Here is a 16,901-nt window from a genome sequence, read left to right on the forward strand (position 1 = left end):
TATCTTTCTCAATTGATTTGAGGAAAGAATGTTCATAAAATATATACTGCTTTTGGTTAGACGCTGATTTCTAAATAAACAGACTCAGCAATGGAAATTCTAGAGACAGGCAAAACAAAACATGCATTAGTAAATGTACGCTTTAAAATCAACTCTCTCACAATCTTCGCCTTTCGTAAGCTTTTTGAAGATTGCAAAGTCAGTTGCATTAAATTTATGATTTATAGCTGTTCTAATTTCACTTCTTTTTCGGTTGTTGAAGGAAAATCTGTTAACTCTTCTGAACTATTTCTCCTCTATTTCACAGCCTCTGATTTGCATCTCTCTGCCTAAAAGGGCACTTCACTGCAGTGATCTGAAGGCAGCCATTTGAAAGTCAGGGAAGGACAGAAAGGGGAAAGCTTTGCTACAACAAATCTCCCAGTCCTTTTGGGCCCTAACAAAATAGGAAATACTGGCGATTAGGGGATTGCATTGCCTCCAATAAAACAAAACAAAACAAAACAAAACAAAACAAAACAAAACAAAACAAAAAACAAGTGCTAATCCACATCACATAAAGCCAAACTAAGTGGGGCTATCTTGTCTAATTTGCAACGAACTGGGGTCAACTAGATTTTTATCTCAAATACAAACTGGGAAGGAGAAAACAACAAGAAAGGAAACGCCACAACTTGGTTAGATCCTGCTTTTCACACAAGATTATATGACCGATAGCTACACAGGATGCTTCCAGAAGATTACAAGGCCAAAAATAAGCAAGGAAATATGGCTGGCCCAATGTTCACATTTATTTATAAAAGAATAGCGCTATCGGATACACAGCTGCAGTACACCAATAGAAATGTTACAACTGCATCCATATTTTCCATTTAAATTTAGAAAATAAGATGCTGTAATTCTTGAATTATTGTCCGGATAAATGTTTGATCAGAAACCACCTGAATACTATGTAGCTTTTATTCATTCACCAGTTTCTTGAATGGCCTACCACAGGCAAATTGAAGTATAAAGATACTGTCCCTGCCTTCAATCAGCTTATATTCTATTTGGGGAAAAATCCATATATGTGAAATATTTGGTAACATTTCAGTACAAAACGAAGAGAAGGCAGCAGATAATTAACAAATGAATCACAGGCAATATAAGTGCTATAAGAATTCTGTAGGGGAAAAAATGGTCTCTGAGGGCTGACAATATGCTTCGGGGCACAGGTGTTTGAATTAGAAAAAAGATGCGTTCTGTCACTTACTGTAATTCCACAAAGTAACATGCTTAACTTCGAGCCTCAATTTCATCATCAATAAAATGGGAATGATGATAGTATCTGACCCATAGGATTATTATAAGTAACTGACACATTGTATGTGAAAAGATTTTGTAATCTTTAAAGAAGCCATAAATGGCCATTGAGGAAGGTGGTAAAAAGAATCACCCAAAACTGTTACCATTAATTTGGGAGAGCAGAAACGTTAGGAGGTTGGAAGGGAACATGATTAACTTTTTCTTCACATACTTTCTATTGATTGAACTTTTATAGTGCCCGTGGCACTAATTTTGTAACACAAAAATTAAAGCTATATAAATACTATCTGAAGTAGAGAGTATAAATACTATCTGTGACACCATATCTGGATGTCACAAAACACTCTATTGTAAACACTAGTAACCCCGTTCGTCTGTAAGTACAAAGAAACAAAACAAGTCCTGGTTTCAATTTGAGAATTTCTAAAGTCATAAAAATTTGCCAAGCTTGGGAATGATAACCAACTGAAATAGTGTTTCCTTTCATGACATTTTAAGATAGAACAAATTTTATAGTCACCCCAAACTATCCACTGATTCAAACAATCACTTTGGTCCATGTGCTTTGAAATAGCAAGTTAAATAACATTAATTCTCAAAGGCGAGTCTTTGTTGTGCGTAACTGTGCTTTCTAGAGCCCATCATATTTCAGGTATTTAACTGATAACTTCACAGACATAGAAAAAGTCCTCAGGCCATTTCCAAATGAATACCAACAGACTCTCCACAAAGGCATGAAAGATTTTTTTTTAGATTGAGTTTGATAATAGATTAGCATTCTTTTTTTTTTTTTTTTTTTTTTTTTTCTGGAAAGGAACAGATTAGCATTCTTAATATTGTAAGTAAGTGTGAGCTCTTTGAGGGCAGGAATCATATCTTCTTAACCCTTATATGCCCAGTCCCTGGCATTGTGACCAGCATATGAGTCGGCAATAATATATATTTGTTGAGCTATTTGAAGGAAAGAGAACTCTAAAGCGTGTTAGTCAACTGGAAGCCCAATGAGACAGGTACATGTGCGAAGAAGGGCAAGACCTGTATAGTTGTATTCCACAAGAGATCATTTAAAATGCTTCAGAAGCTGTAAAGACAGTTATAAATTTGAGTTCCTTGAGTAAAACTTCATAAAATCCCCTATTCAAGAGAGGATCTCTCTTATATTTGAGAAACTATAGATGTGCGAACTAAGATGAAATCATGGAGCAGTACGATCAGAACCACCTTTCCTCCACCTTACCTAAAATTTCCAAGGCGTGTGTCATCGATATAAATAGAAGAAGGCAGAGGAAAGGCTTTCACTATTTGTGGCAGAAACAAACCCACACCTGGAATGCTGGATTCCTGGCTGACTATTGTCCCATTGGCTCGTGACTCCTCTATGATGACTTGTGAACAAACATATGGACACTGAACAATGGCAGAGTTGGCATCCACATGTAATGAGACTATTAGGTTGCATGAAGTCACGCTTGCCTATTTCCAGTATTCTACAAGCAGTGACGGGGGGAAAAGGAGTTGAGGCATCCTGGACTTGCTCAAACACTACAGGAGAGGCCCTGGAGACACCAGTTTGGAAGTACAAGTACAGGGATAGGAAGCAATCCCTCTGATGTCCACTGATAGTTTCAATCCCTCTATGAATGATGTACCCAATGCTAATCTCTCTGTTCCATCCTAACCTGCTGGATAATTCCTTTTTATCTTATTTAATCTTCCTCCCCAGGTGACCAGGGCTTGTCATAACTGTAGATCCCATTAATGGTATGTTAATTCACGAGAAGACATTTCACGATAAGTGAAGGCTTTAAGGCAGTTCTCTCTCACTTGAAGCTTCTTAAAATATTTAACGCAATCTATTTAAAAAAGAGGTAGATTTTTCTGCCTCTAAAAAGTATTGCATAAGTCCAGTAGAAATGAATTGCTTTAGTAGTAATTCTTTAAAGATTACTAAGTTTCATAGTTTGGCTACTCAAATTATATTTGGAAGCTACCTAGGAATTTTCTCACATTTTGATCTCTGGAAGGGCAATTAATCAAGCTCTTGTTTGAAGTAACTCAAACTTTAATCAGAATTCTATGGAGGGAAAGTCACAGGGCTATATACCCGGAATATTCAACAGTATATGTAATTGAAAACAGCAACAACAAGAAAAGAGAAGTAGATGCCAGTGGGCTGATACGTTATAACCTTTGGTCAAGCGGTACTTGGCAAATTTCAACAGACTTAGTTAACCAGAGATAAAACTGAGCAATAGCATACCATTAAAACAAAAGTATTAACACAGAATCAAGAATTCCCAGTGAAAAAGAATGCTGGACCTCAGAGGATGGATCTACCAGAGGCAATTTGTTAGGAGACTGAAGCTGTTATTTCATAGCGGAGGTTTGAAATCAAAACTTTAAAGTTTCTTTAGGTCGGACTATATAGCACGGCATTCCGAGAGCCAGCCAAAATCGCTGAGGGAAACGAGGAAGGCCACATGTGGAACTAATTACTCATGTAGAGGCCATGACAAAGAACATTTCTCCAGACTTTTCATGGGGGCTTCACTTTCAGGAAGTTGCTATAATTACTGTTCAAGTCTAGAGCAGCCTGCAAGCCGCTGACAGATCCAACAGACGAGGAGGAGGAGGGAAAGAGAGAGAGAGAGAAAAAAAATGAACTTATCTGCCCTTTTTGACGAGTGAAATACCAGAAAATAAAGTGCCACAGGGCAGCTCAAAAAAGTTTGCAAATGAGCCCTCCCTTCCAGTGCTCAACTTTCTGTTTACTTTTTTTTTTTTTTATCTACCCTCTATCTTCAAATTACTTTTCTAGTCTGGATCGGACAGCAGATTTGTACTTCTCCACTAGCTCACTTTCAGTTGGCCACAGCAGAACTGTACATCTCGACTCTTTTTTTACAGCTTTTCCATACTGAGGCCCACTTCCTGCCCAGTTGAGGAAAAAAATCTGGCCTGAAGATGAAATGACTGCTTAACATTACACTAAAACATCTGGTACCATTTTATGCACAGACCCATGTCTGAGAGCAGGCGATTCTAGCGGTCTCTCCAGCGGCACCGCGCATACCCAAACCTCCCCAGGGTGACATCATCCCATATATGGACTCTCCAGCCCAGCCCTCCCCCTTTTCCTGGTCCTAAATTCATTGCCAGTTCCCCAGTCTGCAGCAAATGTGCCACGTCAAGACTGGAAATCACAGCCCTTGAGTGTGTCTCAGTCAGTGCAGCAGAATTCAGGGGGGATAGCCGAATGCAACCCCTGGTGCAGGAAGGGAGGCTTTTCCCAAAGACCGGGACAGGATTTTAAGTACACAGATGGAAGCTTCTGGAGATCCTGCTCCGTCGCCCCAGTGTTCAGACTACCTGTTCAGGACAATGCCGTTGTACAGTAGTCTGCACATTGGTTAGACTGGGCAGGGGAGCGCAACGCCACGGACGGCTGGGGACAGAAGTTGCTGTTTCCAAGGAGAAGACTTCTGTTTGCTTTTTCAAATCTCATACCCAGTGTTTTTCTTCACAGGTTTTGCACACTAGGGACCAAGAAGCCCTCGGGGACACCGCTGAGAAAGGACTGTTGGAAAGAAGACCTGTGGGTAAGGCCTCCTTGACTGCTCACCTGGTCTGTGCCCAGGAGAGCCGAGGTGGGGAGCCAATGATTTGCGTTCACATGCGAGAGAAACAGAGGTATATGTGTCATGCGAAGCAATGCATTTAGTTTTGAAAGAGTAACAATATGTGGTATATAGCCATTTACTGTATGTTAGTTGATTTCTGAAGATCTAGAAGTCAAGTATATTTTTAAGTTTAAAGTTTTTCTTCCTTTAAAATGAAATATGAAAAGACTCCAGACACTTAAGAATAACTTAATGAGGCTAGTTGTTAATTGTTGAAATTAATAATACAAAGACCTAAAAACTTACTTGAATAAGGGCTGTAGTAGAACTTTTAACCTCCCCGGGACTGAATCCATTTTGCTTCAAAGTAAAGAATATTGGCTATTTTTACAATGCTATCTGAAGAGTGCTTTTTTTTGAAAATTTACGTACATGATAATATCTAACAATAAAAGAAGAGGCTGCCAAGTTCTTGCCCACCAGACAATACAAATGGGACTGACCCAGAAAAGAGCGCCAACCCAGAACCTAGTGAGTCAGCAACTGATTAAGTCACAGAATAGAAGAAACCTCTGTCTTCGGATATCCCAATATACATCTGTGTCACATTTTTTTTTTAAATCAAAAAATGGTTGATAATTGCTGGTCAGCTGAGACCTCATGCCTATATTTTACAATGCTTCTATTTCTCTGAGCATTTAAAATGATAAGGTACTTTGTCTAGAAACCCACTGATAAAAAAGGAATTTGTAAACGAAGGCAAAGTTTTCTTTGGTCAGTTTCCAGCTGTCCTGGAGGTGAAGGGGGATGGGTGGGGAAGGTGGGAGGGAGGAAAACCCTTAAGCTGAATGAAATCCCAATAGAGAGAATAATAGAGAAAGTCTGGGTTGCAATATGATCCTTGCTGAACTTTAAAGGTGGGTCTCTTAAAGAAAGTTCTGGAAAAATGTTACTGCCTCACCCCTAATTCCCTCAACCCCCATTTATATCTACTCCCAAACAATTCTATATAATGAAAACATCTGTTCTATAGTTTTTTATGAAAAAGTGGATGTGATCCCTTTTTGTCCTCCTCTAAATTTTTTAAAATTACAGTGATTTCTGAACAAATCCTTTTCTAAATTACACATTTTGCAACAATTCAAAATTATCACAAGTTCTCTTTTGCGACCCATTTTATTAAACAAGGTTCCCCAAGTTATCTTTCGTGAAAACAATCTACTTTTTTAAATGACCCTTTTGATCATCCTCAAACTGGTGTAAAGTACATATAACCTTTTATTCATGGTTTTTAGTTAAAATATAAAAAGCATGGATAAATTTAGTTATCTTCTCCACTTAGATGATATAGTAAAGTCTTCCTTTGTTTTTTCTATTGTGACTTAGAGGCTTCCATATTAATTATTTTTAATAGAACAAGAGATATTTAAAATCTATATAGTTTCTTTTACATAAGAAAACAAAAAAAAAAATCCTATTAGGTAAATACAGAAGCTTATTTTCTCCGATATATATTTTTACTAACTGAAGCAGTTACTAAAGAAGAAAGATAGCTATAACGGGCTTTTTTTGGTTTTTGGTTTTCGTTTTTTTACTCTGTAGAAATGACAGAATTTCATAACTTGCCTTCATTCACGTATATTCAATTTAAATGTCTGTCTTCATCTTAAATCGCCTTTTTGTTTCTAAGAAACCAACCACAATTGGTCGCCCACCAAATTTCTCCCTAGGATGACTTTTAGTCTGGAGACAGAGGGGACTCGATTGTGTCCTTGGCATAAATACAGGAATAGGAACATAAGAATTAATTTGTAAGGGGGTAGCCGAGGAGTGCCTGCAAGTGCTTGGTGGAGTCCTGAGGACCCATTTTTGATGCAAGCTTTAAACAAATGAAAAGGAATCACACTTACTTTTAAATTGCATGAGCTAAATTAAAGATCCAAAGTAAAACTCACTTTATAAACTCCTGCTGACTGAAGGCAAGGATGGTAGTTTAAGCAGTGGTATATATACCAGCACGTATACACACATATCATAAAATAACCGTGTCTATTTCCAGGGTAATTAGAACAATATTTAACTTTATTTTGATATTACTTTATAAGGAGATATACAAATATTTTAGAGGTCATGGGATCTATTCCAGAGGAAACTAACCAACAGTGACATCTTCAAGTAAAACTACCCCTGGATATGATGGTGAGTATTAAAATTAAACACTGTACATTGTCAGAAAGAGAAAAATGTTTTCAGGGGTCTGTCCAAACTGCAGTTCATTGAAGCTGAGTAGTTGTTTTTCGTTTTAGTGCGTGGATGACTGGTAAGTTAGGCTAGGTACTGGGTTAAAAGGAAAACTTTTTCTAGTATCTAAGAGAAAGGAAATTAAGGGCTTTAGACTCAATACCATCAATTCCTAAGTGAAAGAGGATCAATATAAAAGTTTATATTTTCAAAACCTCATTCCCTTTTTTAAGCTAAAGATCTCAAAATCAAAGAAAGTTTGTTTACAATGGGACCAAATTTCACACTGATCACTTTCTTGCAATTAGTCAATAGGTTTAACATCCTTCCTGCTTGGCATTTCTGTCTTTCGGCCCAGATAATGTGTTTATGTTTTTAAAAGACCAAAATATACTGTCTACCCCCACCTCTCGCCTTACAGACCACCCAAGTTTTTCACGCCGTGGGAAAAAGTTTAGGCATAAAACTTCTAATGAAAGAATTTTTCCTTTTTTGTTCTTAAGGAAATTTAAAAAAACTACAACTTGATAATGAGAAGAAGTTCACTCATCCACCAGTGTCTATCCTTAGTAAAGAGAAGCCAAAGCTTTCAATTACTCTACAAGAGATTTTTCTCTATAAAAACAACCCTTTTCCTCTTTTCTAAAGAGAATATCCCACCCATCACAATAATGTCCAAATAATAACTAAGCGACCATCACTCAGAAATCTCAACTTAAAATAATTAGAAGGTCAGGCTTTAACCTGAGAGGAGACAGGAAATTGTCTTCAGTGAAGACAGAAACTTTCTTACTTGGTTTCTTCTATCTTTTTACCTTAATGTGCTACAAACTATGTAGATAGAAATATTTATCCATTTTTGAAAGTTTCTTATTAACAAGCGTTATCAGTTTTAATAAATAGAGATGATGAGGTAAATTAAAGAAAATAATTAAATATTCATTTTGAATTTCCTGACCTATCGTGACAGCCAGTTTCCTGAAGCTGCTTTGGCTGAATTTTGCTGTAAAGGACTTAGAAGATAATTCTTTCAATGCATTTTTTCCCCTTAAGATAATAAATAGAAGACAAAAGAAAATGAGGTGTAATAACCATATTAAAAATTACATGTTATGATAATAATGTAAATAGCGCTTTTATATTTTAGCTAGTATTTTACGTGATAGTGGATTGATATTCACTCTATTTGGAAGATTGGAAAAAAGTCTTAAATGTTTTTTTCAGCCTTTCATGTTTTTAACAAGGTTAAAGACAGGTCCAATAGCACTATAAAGTGTGCATATGCAACATACTTACTACAATTATAGTTTAAAAATCTATTAGAAACATGAATTATCTAAAAGTCTTATGAATAGAGTACATATTTTTCAGTAAGATTTTTTTTCTCCTTGAAAAATAGTTACGGTTTTTCAGGCTCAAATATTTTGGATATCTTGGTTTAATAGAACTGTTTCATATTAAAATATAGCATATAAACTCACAAATATTTCTTTCTATTTTTTCAGGTTGCATGCATCATTCCTTTAATTGAGCAGAGTTAACTGGATCAAATTATTTATGGGAGAGAGAGGGAAAGCTATACAGAATTACAGTAATTTTTAATTTCCACCAATATATTCTTTGTAAGTGAATCACTCTAAATATTTTCTGTTACACTGAATGAAGCAACAATAACAAAATAGTTTCTTAAGGTATTTGTTTTTGCATACTCTGACCTTGTAATTATCTAAATAGCAGCCAAGTTTACTGACATTTTTGATTCTATCAGAAAAAAAAAAATTCTCTACTCAGAATGATGACCAGAAACAGAATCAGACATTTATTTTCTTTAAATCAAATAAATGGAAAATTTCACTTATCAACTAATTGTACCATATCTAATTAATGCATAAAAGTTCAGATGTGTAGAAACTGTGATTTTTTTTTAAGTCTCTACAAACATCTTCCTCTCCATAAAGCTTCTACTTGCTATTTTCTCATAATTTTATCATTAAAGGGAAATAACAAACTATGTGTTTTCTTTAAAATTCTTTGAAAAAAACTCCAAGGCATATACTCCTTGACAATAAGGTTTTGTTTTGTTTTTGAAGAAATCCCACTTACTGGAATTTTGACTATCTAAATATTTTGGTTTTTAAAGGGCAGGGGAACTTGTTAAATACCTCTATGAATGTGAATTGATCATTTATATTAAAATAGCCAGAATTATTCTTGAGTCATCAGAATTACATTTCTCTGTTTAACACCATTAACTCTTTCTTACACAAATTATAAGAAAATTTTCCAAAGGGTTTGGTTCTACTTTTTGGATATGAAATGAAGTTTCCTTTTCTGTGTTTAAGGTATTATTTTGTAACTGTATGGTACCATCAATGTCCACAACACATTCTGAGCATCACTGTGTGTAACAACTTTTAGTTTATACCCTTTTGATTCATGGCATGGCGCTGTAGTTAATTAGGAGAAGCACGTAAGCTCACAATGGCTTTTTATCTGGTTTTCACATCCATACTTAAAAACTTTACATTAAAAAGAATATGAGAAATTTAAATAAGTTCCTGTTGCTTTATGGAGTATTGGCAAAAATACATTCCCATGTAAAATCCCACTCTCAAAGCATCAGATACCAAAGTTGGCTGGTTGAACTGCCAGATACATTAGGCTCATAAATTATTTTGAAAATGGCTGCCGTTTCCATGTAAATGACAAGTTTCTTTTTCATGGGCTATGGTACTTATCTACTACAAGAAACATGTATAAACATAGTCTTTATCTTTAACTTCAGTATTAAAATATGCAGAGTTTTTGTGAAGAGGAAAAACATCTGGTTCAATTACTCTGAACTCTGACTGCATGTGGGCCAGTAATAATAATATGAATTGGATTTAAGAATAAACCTTATATTTAATCTTTTGTTTTGTTTTTCCTTAAAATTTCGATGTGAGTTTTCTGTCACGTCAATTATCCATGTTAGCACATTTGGAACAAATGTAAAAATGTACATTCTGAATAAAGTCAAAAGTCTAACTTGTTTTAGTTCCATAATGTTTTAATGTTTAATTCTATTGTGTGTTTCTCTCCCTTTCCCCTGACCCTCCAAAATCACCAAATCTGGAAAACAGACTGATTGTATCTGCCCATGAGCAAAGGAAGCCCGAAGGAACCAAGGGCCTGGCTGGACGGAGTTGTCATGTGACTGCCTGTCTACACTTGCTGTGCAGAACATCCGCTCACCTGTACAGCAGGCACAGACAGGCAGTCACACGACAACCCAGCCTGAATGACAACCAGCCATTGAAAGAAAGCAGCCCTCACACCATAGCATCTACACCAAGAACTACAACCAAAATGAGGGGCGCGGGGGCCTGGGGTTTTAATCTGTTGGTTTAATACTTAATTCGTATGTATTATTATTATTATTATATTTTGATTCAAATATTGAAACCCACCAAAAGTAAAGTGAGTGGTGCCTATGAAATATAATAAAACCCATTTTTGAAAATGTTCCTTTGCTTTCTATAGTTCTCTTTTCCTAACTGTTGTCAGTCACTTACTACCCTTGACATTTATTGTACACAGCTTTGCAGCACCCCATAATCAATATGACAAAACAATATAACTTCAGTCTGATGCTTGACAGAGAGCAAATGATTCTAATAATCCTACTCCAAGAACTAAGTTTAGTTTTCTATATCATGACTTTTTAAGAGAGAGAAGGAGAAAAGAAAAAGAAGAAGAGGGAAGACAGAATGTTCTAGGGAATCATGTATTTTGAGTTAATAAACTACCAGTTTGGGTCTGGGCAAAACATAGTGAAAAGAGTATTTCCAACATAAGAGTTGCTTCTCCTCTGCCGATATATTGAAAATTGAAATTGAAGCTCTGATATTCCCAGGTGTCATGGCACATCAAGATTTATTACTGTGTTATTGTTTAATTAAGAAGGAGATTACACTACAGTTCGAAAGGTGGAATTTACCAGACCAACACATTCACTTGGAATACATGCTCCCATTCACTGTAAACTCTGAAACTCTTGAGATGTTCAGGCCATTCAATTATTTTCAAAAAGAGCAAGCAAAGGGATTAATGGTGATAACAATATTTTACCATGTCTTTTGAGGAAATGCCAAAACTTCAGTTTACATACTGTGAACTGCAGTGAAATGATCAGGGTTGTCTTATGTATATGAATGTTTCAAACACTGCTGGGCAAAATGGTGGGAGATAGATAAAATTAGAAAATTGTTAACTTTGATTTGGTTCACTTAAATGTTTTTAACTTCAGTATTTAAAATTAATTTTATTTTCCTTAGATTCTGGTCAAACTTTTTAAAACGTGGCACCAGGCTACATAAAATTTTTAAAAAATTTAACTAAATATTTCAGGGATATATTTTGGACTAAAAAACTATTTTTTTTTCAATATATGAAGTTTATTGTCAAATTGGTTTCCATACAACACCCAGTGCTCATCCCAAAAGGTGCCCTCCTCAATACCCATCACCCACCCTCCCCTCCCTCCCACCCCCCATCAACCCTCAGTTTGTTCTCAGTTTAAAAAACTATTTTTATTCAGCTATTTCATTTTTAAAATAAAAGACTTAGTCTTAAGGCTAAAAATCTCATGAGGTTAAAAATTTACAGGATTTTGTGCTATTTTACTAAACATGACACTATAGTTTCTTTAAAAAGAAAAGAAAAAAGTGGGCAAAACTATGAAGTAAAAATATAATTAAGGCTAAATGCAACGGGCCTTAGGAAATAGGTCATCTGCAAAATATACTTATGCTAAACACACTGAGCAATGAAGGTTTTTACCTTAAATGAAAGTCCTATTACTAGCAAATAAAGTACTAACCAATAGTTCACAAAATGTAAAATATAAACAGGAAGACGACAGAAAAATGTCTCACAAGATATTTACATATTACCGCCCAATTTTAAATGTTTGATATGACAAGCAGCAAATGGCGAGAGGACTCCACATCTGGATCACTCTACTGGACCCTTGCAAGGCAATCCCAGGACAGGGCTTGGGACCTCTCCAGATGAAATGATATTAGGTCAGAACATAAAGAAGACTGTTCCAATCCAGCAAACTCCAAAGGGAAAGCTAGGAGGCCAGTGGAGTCATCCTTAAGTGAGCCACTCCAGGAAAACATTTCAAATAATATTCCCTTAAACTTTGAGGTTAACATTTTAGTTTTACATTTCAGGCTTTCAAAAAATGCCTGAAATAATGAAAGAAGGTTATATTTATTTAAATTCATTAAATGAAGCACATTTAAAAATTGCACTCTTCTGGTAAAGAGTAATATTGTTCTTCTAGAATAAACTTTTAAGTCAGATAAAAAATACATTTAGGGGAGTGGGTTTGGGTCTATTAAATATACTTAATAAATTTGAAATAGCATTTGCCATTATGGGTTGTTGTATATATTTTTCAAAATTATAAATCTTTGGATAATGCCAAAATGTGGAAATGTTTGTATGAAATAATCCTACGTTAAAAATCTACATATGTGAAAAAACACAACTAAAATCATGAAGAATTTTAAGTAACATAAATGTTTTAAAGTTCAATATTTATTCGACTTCTTTTTTTGGTAAAAAATATCTAAGTTTTAGCTAACTAAAACAACTCAGCAAGGAGTGTAAATAGCGTTCACAGGGTTAATCCTGACCTCCTCATCGCGAGGATCATGCAGACGTAGAGGAAACAGGCGGAATCTTGAAAGTCTAAGTGAAAATGGAAATAGCTGAAGATTTCTGTGACTTCTTGGTCTCACAACTTTGGCCATCCAGGGATATATCTGTCATTTTGTTTTCTATTACCTAAGTTACACTTGTCATCTGTTACAGCTACATAATAAAAACAATACTAAGTAATTATCCCTATAAAGGAATTATGTAATCTCTTTATCAAGCAATCCAAATACTTCAACCCACAAAAGTGAGGCCTGTAATTTTTTAAGAGTCCAAAGAATGTTCTTATTTCAATGCAGAGTTTGGATTTTCTTCAATAGTATAAGGTTAGCACATTTTCATTGGGAACACTTCTGTTCAATTACCCTAGCTTCCTCTGAGTATTCCGTTATGATTTTAATCTTCATGTTGGATGATAAAAATGGAATAAATATTGGCTACACACTACCATTATACATAAACTAGCAATCCCCTCCAGAGATTTTAACTATCATTCATATATTTCTCATTGACATTAAGAGAAAAATGGCTTTTTTCTCCCTTTATCAGACTCTATTCTTCTAAAATTCATATTTTATACATATTTTAAATAAAAGCCACCCTCTTTTTCCAGATCTGATTTTAAAGTATTCTTTTAATTATTTAAAAAAATTTTTTAACGTTTATTTATTTTTGAGAGAGAGAGAGAGAGAGAGAGAGAGAGAGTGTGTGTGTGTGTGAGTGGGGGAGGGGCAGAGAGAGAGGGAGACAGATTCTGAAGCAGCCTCCAGGTTCTGAGCTGTCATTACAGAGCCTGACACAGGGCTCGAACCCACGGACTATTAGTTCATGTCCTGAGTTGAAGTTGGATGCTTAACCAACCGCGCTACCCAGGTGCCCCTGGTTTTAAAGTATTAATATAAAACTATCTAAACCCAAAATCCTTTTTGAAATGAAAGTTTCCATGTAAAAATTTTTTAATGTTGATTTATTTATTTATTTTGAGAGAGAGCATGAGCAGGAGAGGGGCAGAGAAAGAGGAAGAGAGAGAATCCCAAGCAGGCTCCATACTGCCAGCGCAGAGCTCCACACAGGGCTCGAACCCACTAAATGTGAGATCATCACCTGAACAGAAACCAAGAGCTGGACACTTATCTGACTGAGCCACCCCAGCGTCCCACTTTCTATTTTAATTCTACACCTAGCCCTTTTCTAAATCATTTCTAAGAATTGTACAAAATATATTTATAATGTTTTAAAATAACATTAGGAAATTTACTTTCTGCTTAAATGATTTCAGTTCAGGAAGCTATATAGTCAGAGGAGGAAAAAAAGTCCATTAACCTTCAATGATGAAAATTAAGAAAATTTTAAGACAACCTCAAATTCTAAGTTTACTCTGTAATTAAATAATTTAGTTTAGGTACCTGAGATAAGAGGACAAGATGAATTATTAGGCTGTACTAAATAAATATTATTTATTTGCTTAATCACATCTTCACTCAACCGATATTTACTGTCACCTGCCAGTGCCATGTTCATGGTGGTAGAACAGTAAATAAGACAATGGCTCCTGGTCTCAAGAGGCTTACAATTTAGCAGGAACTTAAACACTGAACCACTACATATCATGGGTGAGGAGTTGTCAATTTTCACCACCTGAAATAATCTCTTAAATCTATCTACTTCTATCAATTTCCATCAACCCACCCCAACCCAAGCTATTATCTCTTAGATAGTCCATAGCCATACCTTCCTAACAAACCCCCAAACCAGTTTTGTACTCCTCCAATCCATTTTTCTACAAAGCAACCAAAAGGATCTGTAAAAAAGTCAGATCTTATTATGTGACTCTCCAGCTTACAAACTTCCAAGGCTTCTCATCATTCTTAGGGTCAAAATCCTTAATCTTTTATAGAGTTCTTTTCTCTCTTTGCTCCAGTTACACTGGCCTTAATTCAGTTTCTTAAATTCAGCAGGCTCAATCTTGCCTCAAAGCATTAACATAAACCTCTGACCACCCAATTCAATGTCCCCCCAGTGATGTAATCCCCATCCCAGACACCTTTTAAGTCAAACATATCACTGGATTTATTTTTTTCATAGCTTGTAATCTACATCTGATAGGGTTCCCTGTTTTGTTTTGTTTATATGTTTTCTTTATTGGTAAATATCCTTCATGAGGGCAGGTACCATGAATTCCTTGCTAACCATTTTATCCTTAGTGACTAAAGGATAGAGTCTAGTGCATAACAGGTGTCCAGAAAATGTTTGTTAGGAAGTGTTCAGGCAATTAAGAGCATAGCACCAATATTGAGTAGCTTGCTAAATTACTCATTCTCTTTGTGTCTCAGTCTTCATCTCTAAAATGGGGAATGTAAAAAAAAATTAAAAATAAAATAAAAATAAAATAAAAATAAAATGGGGAATGTAAATAAAATACTGACTTAGCTCAGTGCTTGGGAAACTATATATACTCAATAAATGTTAACCATTATGATGACAATGATCATCATCAAGATTATCATTCAGATCGAAAGCTGGCCTTCATGACTTTAAACAGGGAGAATAAATAGTGGAATACAATTTACAACCACAATTACTGTCAAACTAGGGAGCATCTTGCTAATTGGAAGTCCATTTGGTTTGGTTCAGCATTTTGACTAGTTTGGATATACAAAAATGAGGCTGGAGCAAAGGCTGAACTAGATTCTAAGAAGAGCTGAATGGATGTATATAACAGAGGGAGAAGTGCCTTGATTTTGGGGCAATCCATATTAACAGCATTGAGGGAAGAAATAGGAGGCGAGACTGAAAGAGAGAAGCCAATGTATTGTCATTGGGCTAGGCCAGCACAGGGTTAGAGCAGCCAGTAACATACCCGTGTGTGTGTCCACTGGATAAAAACTGTTGTACAGAGGCATTTGAGGCTGTCTGAATTGTTGTATTGCTTCCCTAAATCCTTAGTAAAGTACTAAATATATCCTTATGTTGTTATTTTGATAGAAATCAAAGGATCTAAGTATCATCCATCCCAAATACAAGGGAATATATGTGGACATACAAGCCTGCATGCCCAAACTATCCTTACCCTCATAAACAGATCTTTCTTGATGTGTTACACACATTGGCAGAATGCCCTGGGGAGGATGAAACCAGGAAAAGGCCTATGAGCCCCCTAGAAAAGAGCTCAGGACCACCTGTATCAGAAACTTCCAAGTCTAGGGTACTGTCCTTTTAGAACATGATCTAGAAGGACAGCCAGGTTTGAGCAAATCCCCTTGGTGATTAGTTATAAACTGTCTAACCCTGTATGAAGATGGTTTATTTCTTTTTGTGTTACAGAAAGCCCCAATCTTAGAGTAATGTTAGAGGATAACATACAGTCATATACATAGATTAATCATGCCTACTATAACCACATTGTATTGTAAAGACTCTTTGAAGGTAACATGTGGGAAAAAACACTGCCTGGGACACAGGTGGAAACCTCTCTGTTAAGCTCATCTATCAGTAACATTGCAAATAACATTATTATAATATAGAGTAATGGCTCAAAAAGTGCAGTCCACAGATGCTTGAGAGTGTTCGTGATCCATCTAAAATTCAAGGGTAGGGTGAATAAATCTGTTCAGCATAGGAAGAAAGTAAGAAAAATACTGGGGACTTACCATTACAGTCATGCCAACTCTAGCTTAAAATTATTACACAGGGTCATTATGCTATTGCCTCTGCCAGCTTGGATAGGAAATCACATGGTTTTGTATCATCAGCTCCAATTCTTGGCTGAGGTGTAAGAGAACCCATAGGCTAGGGGGCAGGCAGTATACCAAGTCTCACTGAAGAAATGGGATATGAGTTCCCTCTAAGAATCCAAACCTTACCATTCTCTGCTAAAATAAATAAATACATGCATGCATACATACATACACACAACAACAACAAAACCCAATGTTATACATCCTATCTCACAATATGAAATGACAAAAAAATTGGAAATTAGAAGACACGTGAGTCAAAGAATGGCTTTACAGGGGAGGGCACCGT

At 35.8% G+C, this 16,901-nt stretch overlaps 1 protein-coding gene and 1 long non-coding RNA gene across 10 annotated transcripts in view; one reads left to right on the plus strand and one right to left on the minus strand.

The window, feature by feature from the left end:
• Window positions 1-16,901, minus strand: part of DNM3 (dynamin 3) — a 569,424-nt gene that overhangs the window by 243,691 nt on the left and 308,832 nt on the right. The window lies entirely within an intron of this gene.
• Window positions 4,143-10,672, plus strand: LOC109252473 (uncharacterized). Of its 3 annotated transcripts, none has more exons than XR_002074032.2 (3): window positions 4,197-4,714; window positions 4,832-7,124; window positions 8,672-10,672. It is a non-coding gene; the product is annotated as an uncharacterized LOC109252473 (long non-coding RNA). The 3 variants fall into 3 exon arrangements; XR_002074031.2 differs by having other exon boundaries at window positions 4,204-4,904; window positions 7,031-7,124; XR_002074029.2 differs by having other exon boundaries at window positions 4,143-7,124.

Source organism: Panthera pardus, unplaced genomic scaffold (genome assembly GCF_024362965.1).
Source record: "Panthera pardus isolate Hobbes unplaced genomic scaffold, ASM2436296v1 HiC_scaffold_21, whole genome shotgun sequence".
Taxonomy (NCBI): domain Eukaryota; kingdom Metazoa; phylum Chordata; class Mammalia; order Carnivora; family Felidae; genus Panthera; species Panthera pardus.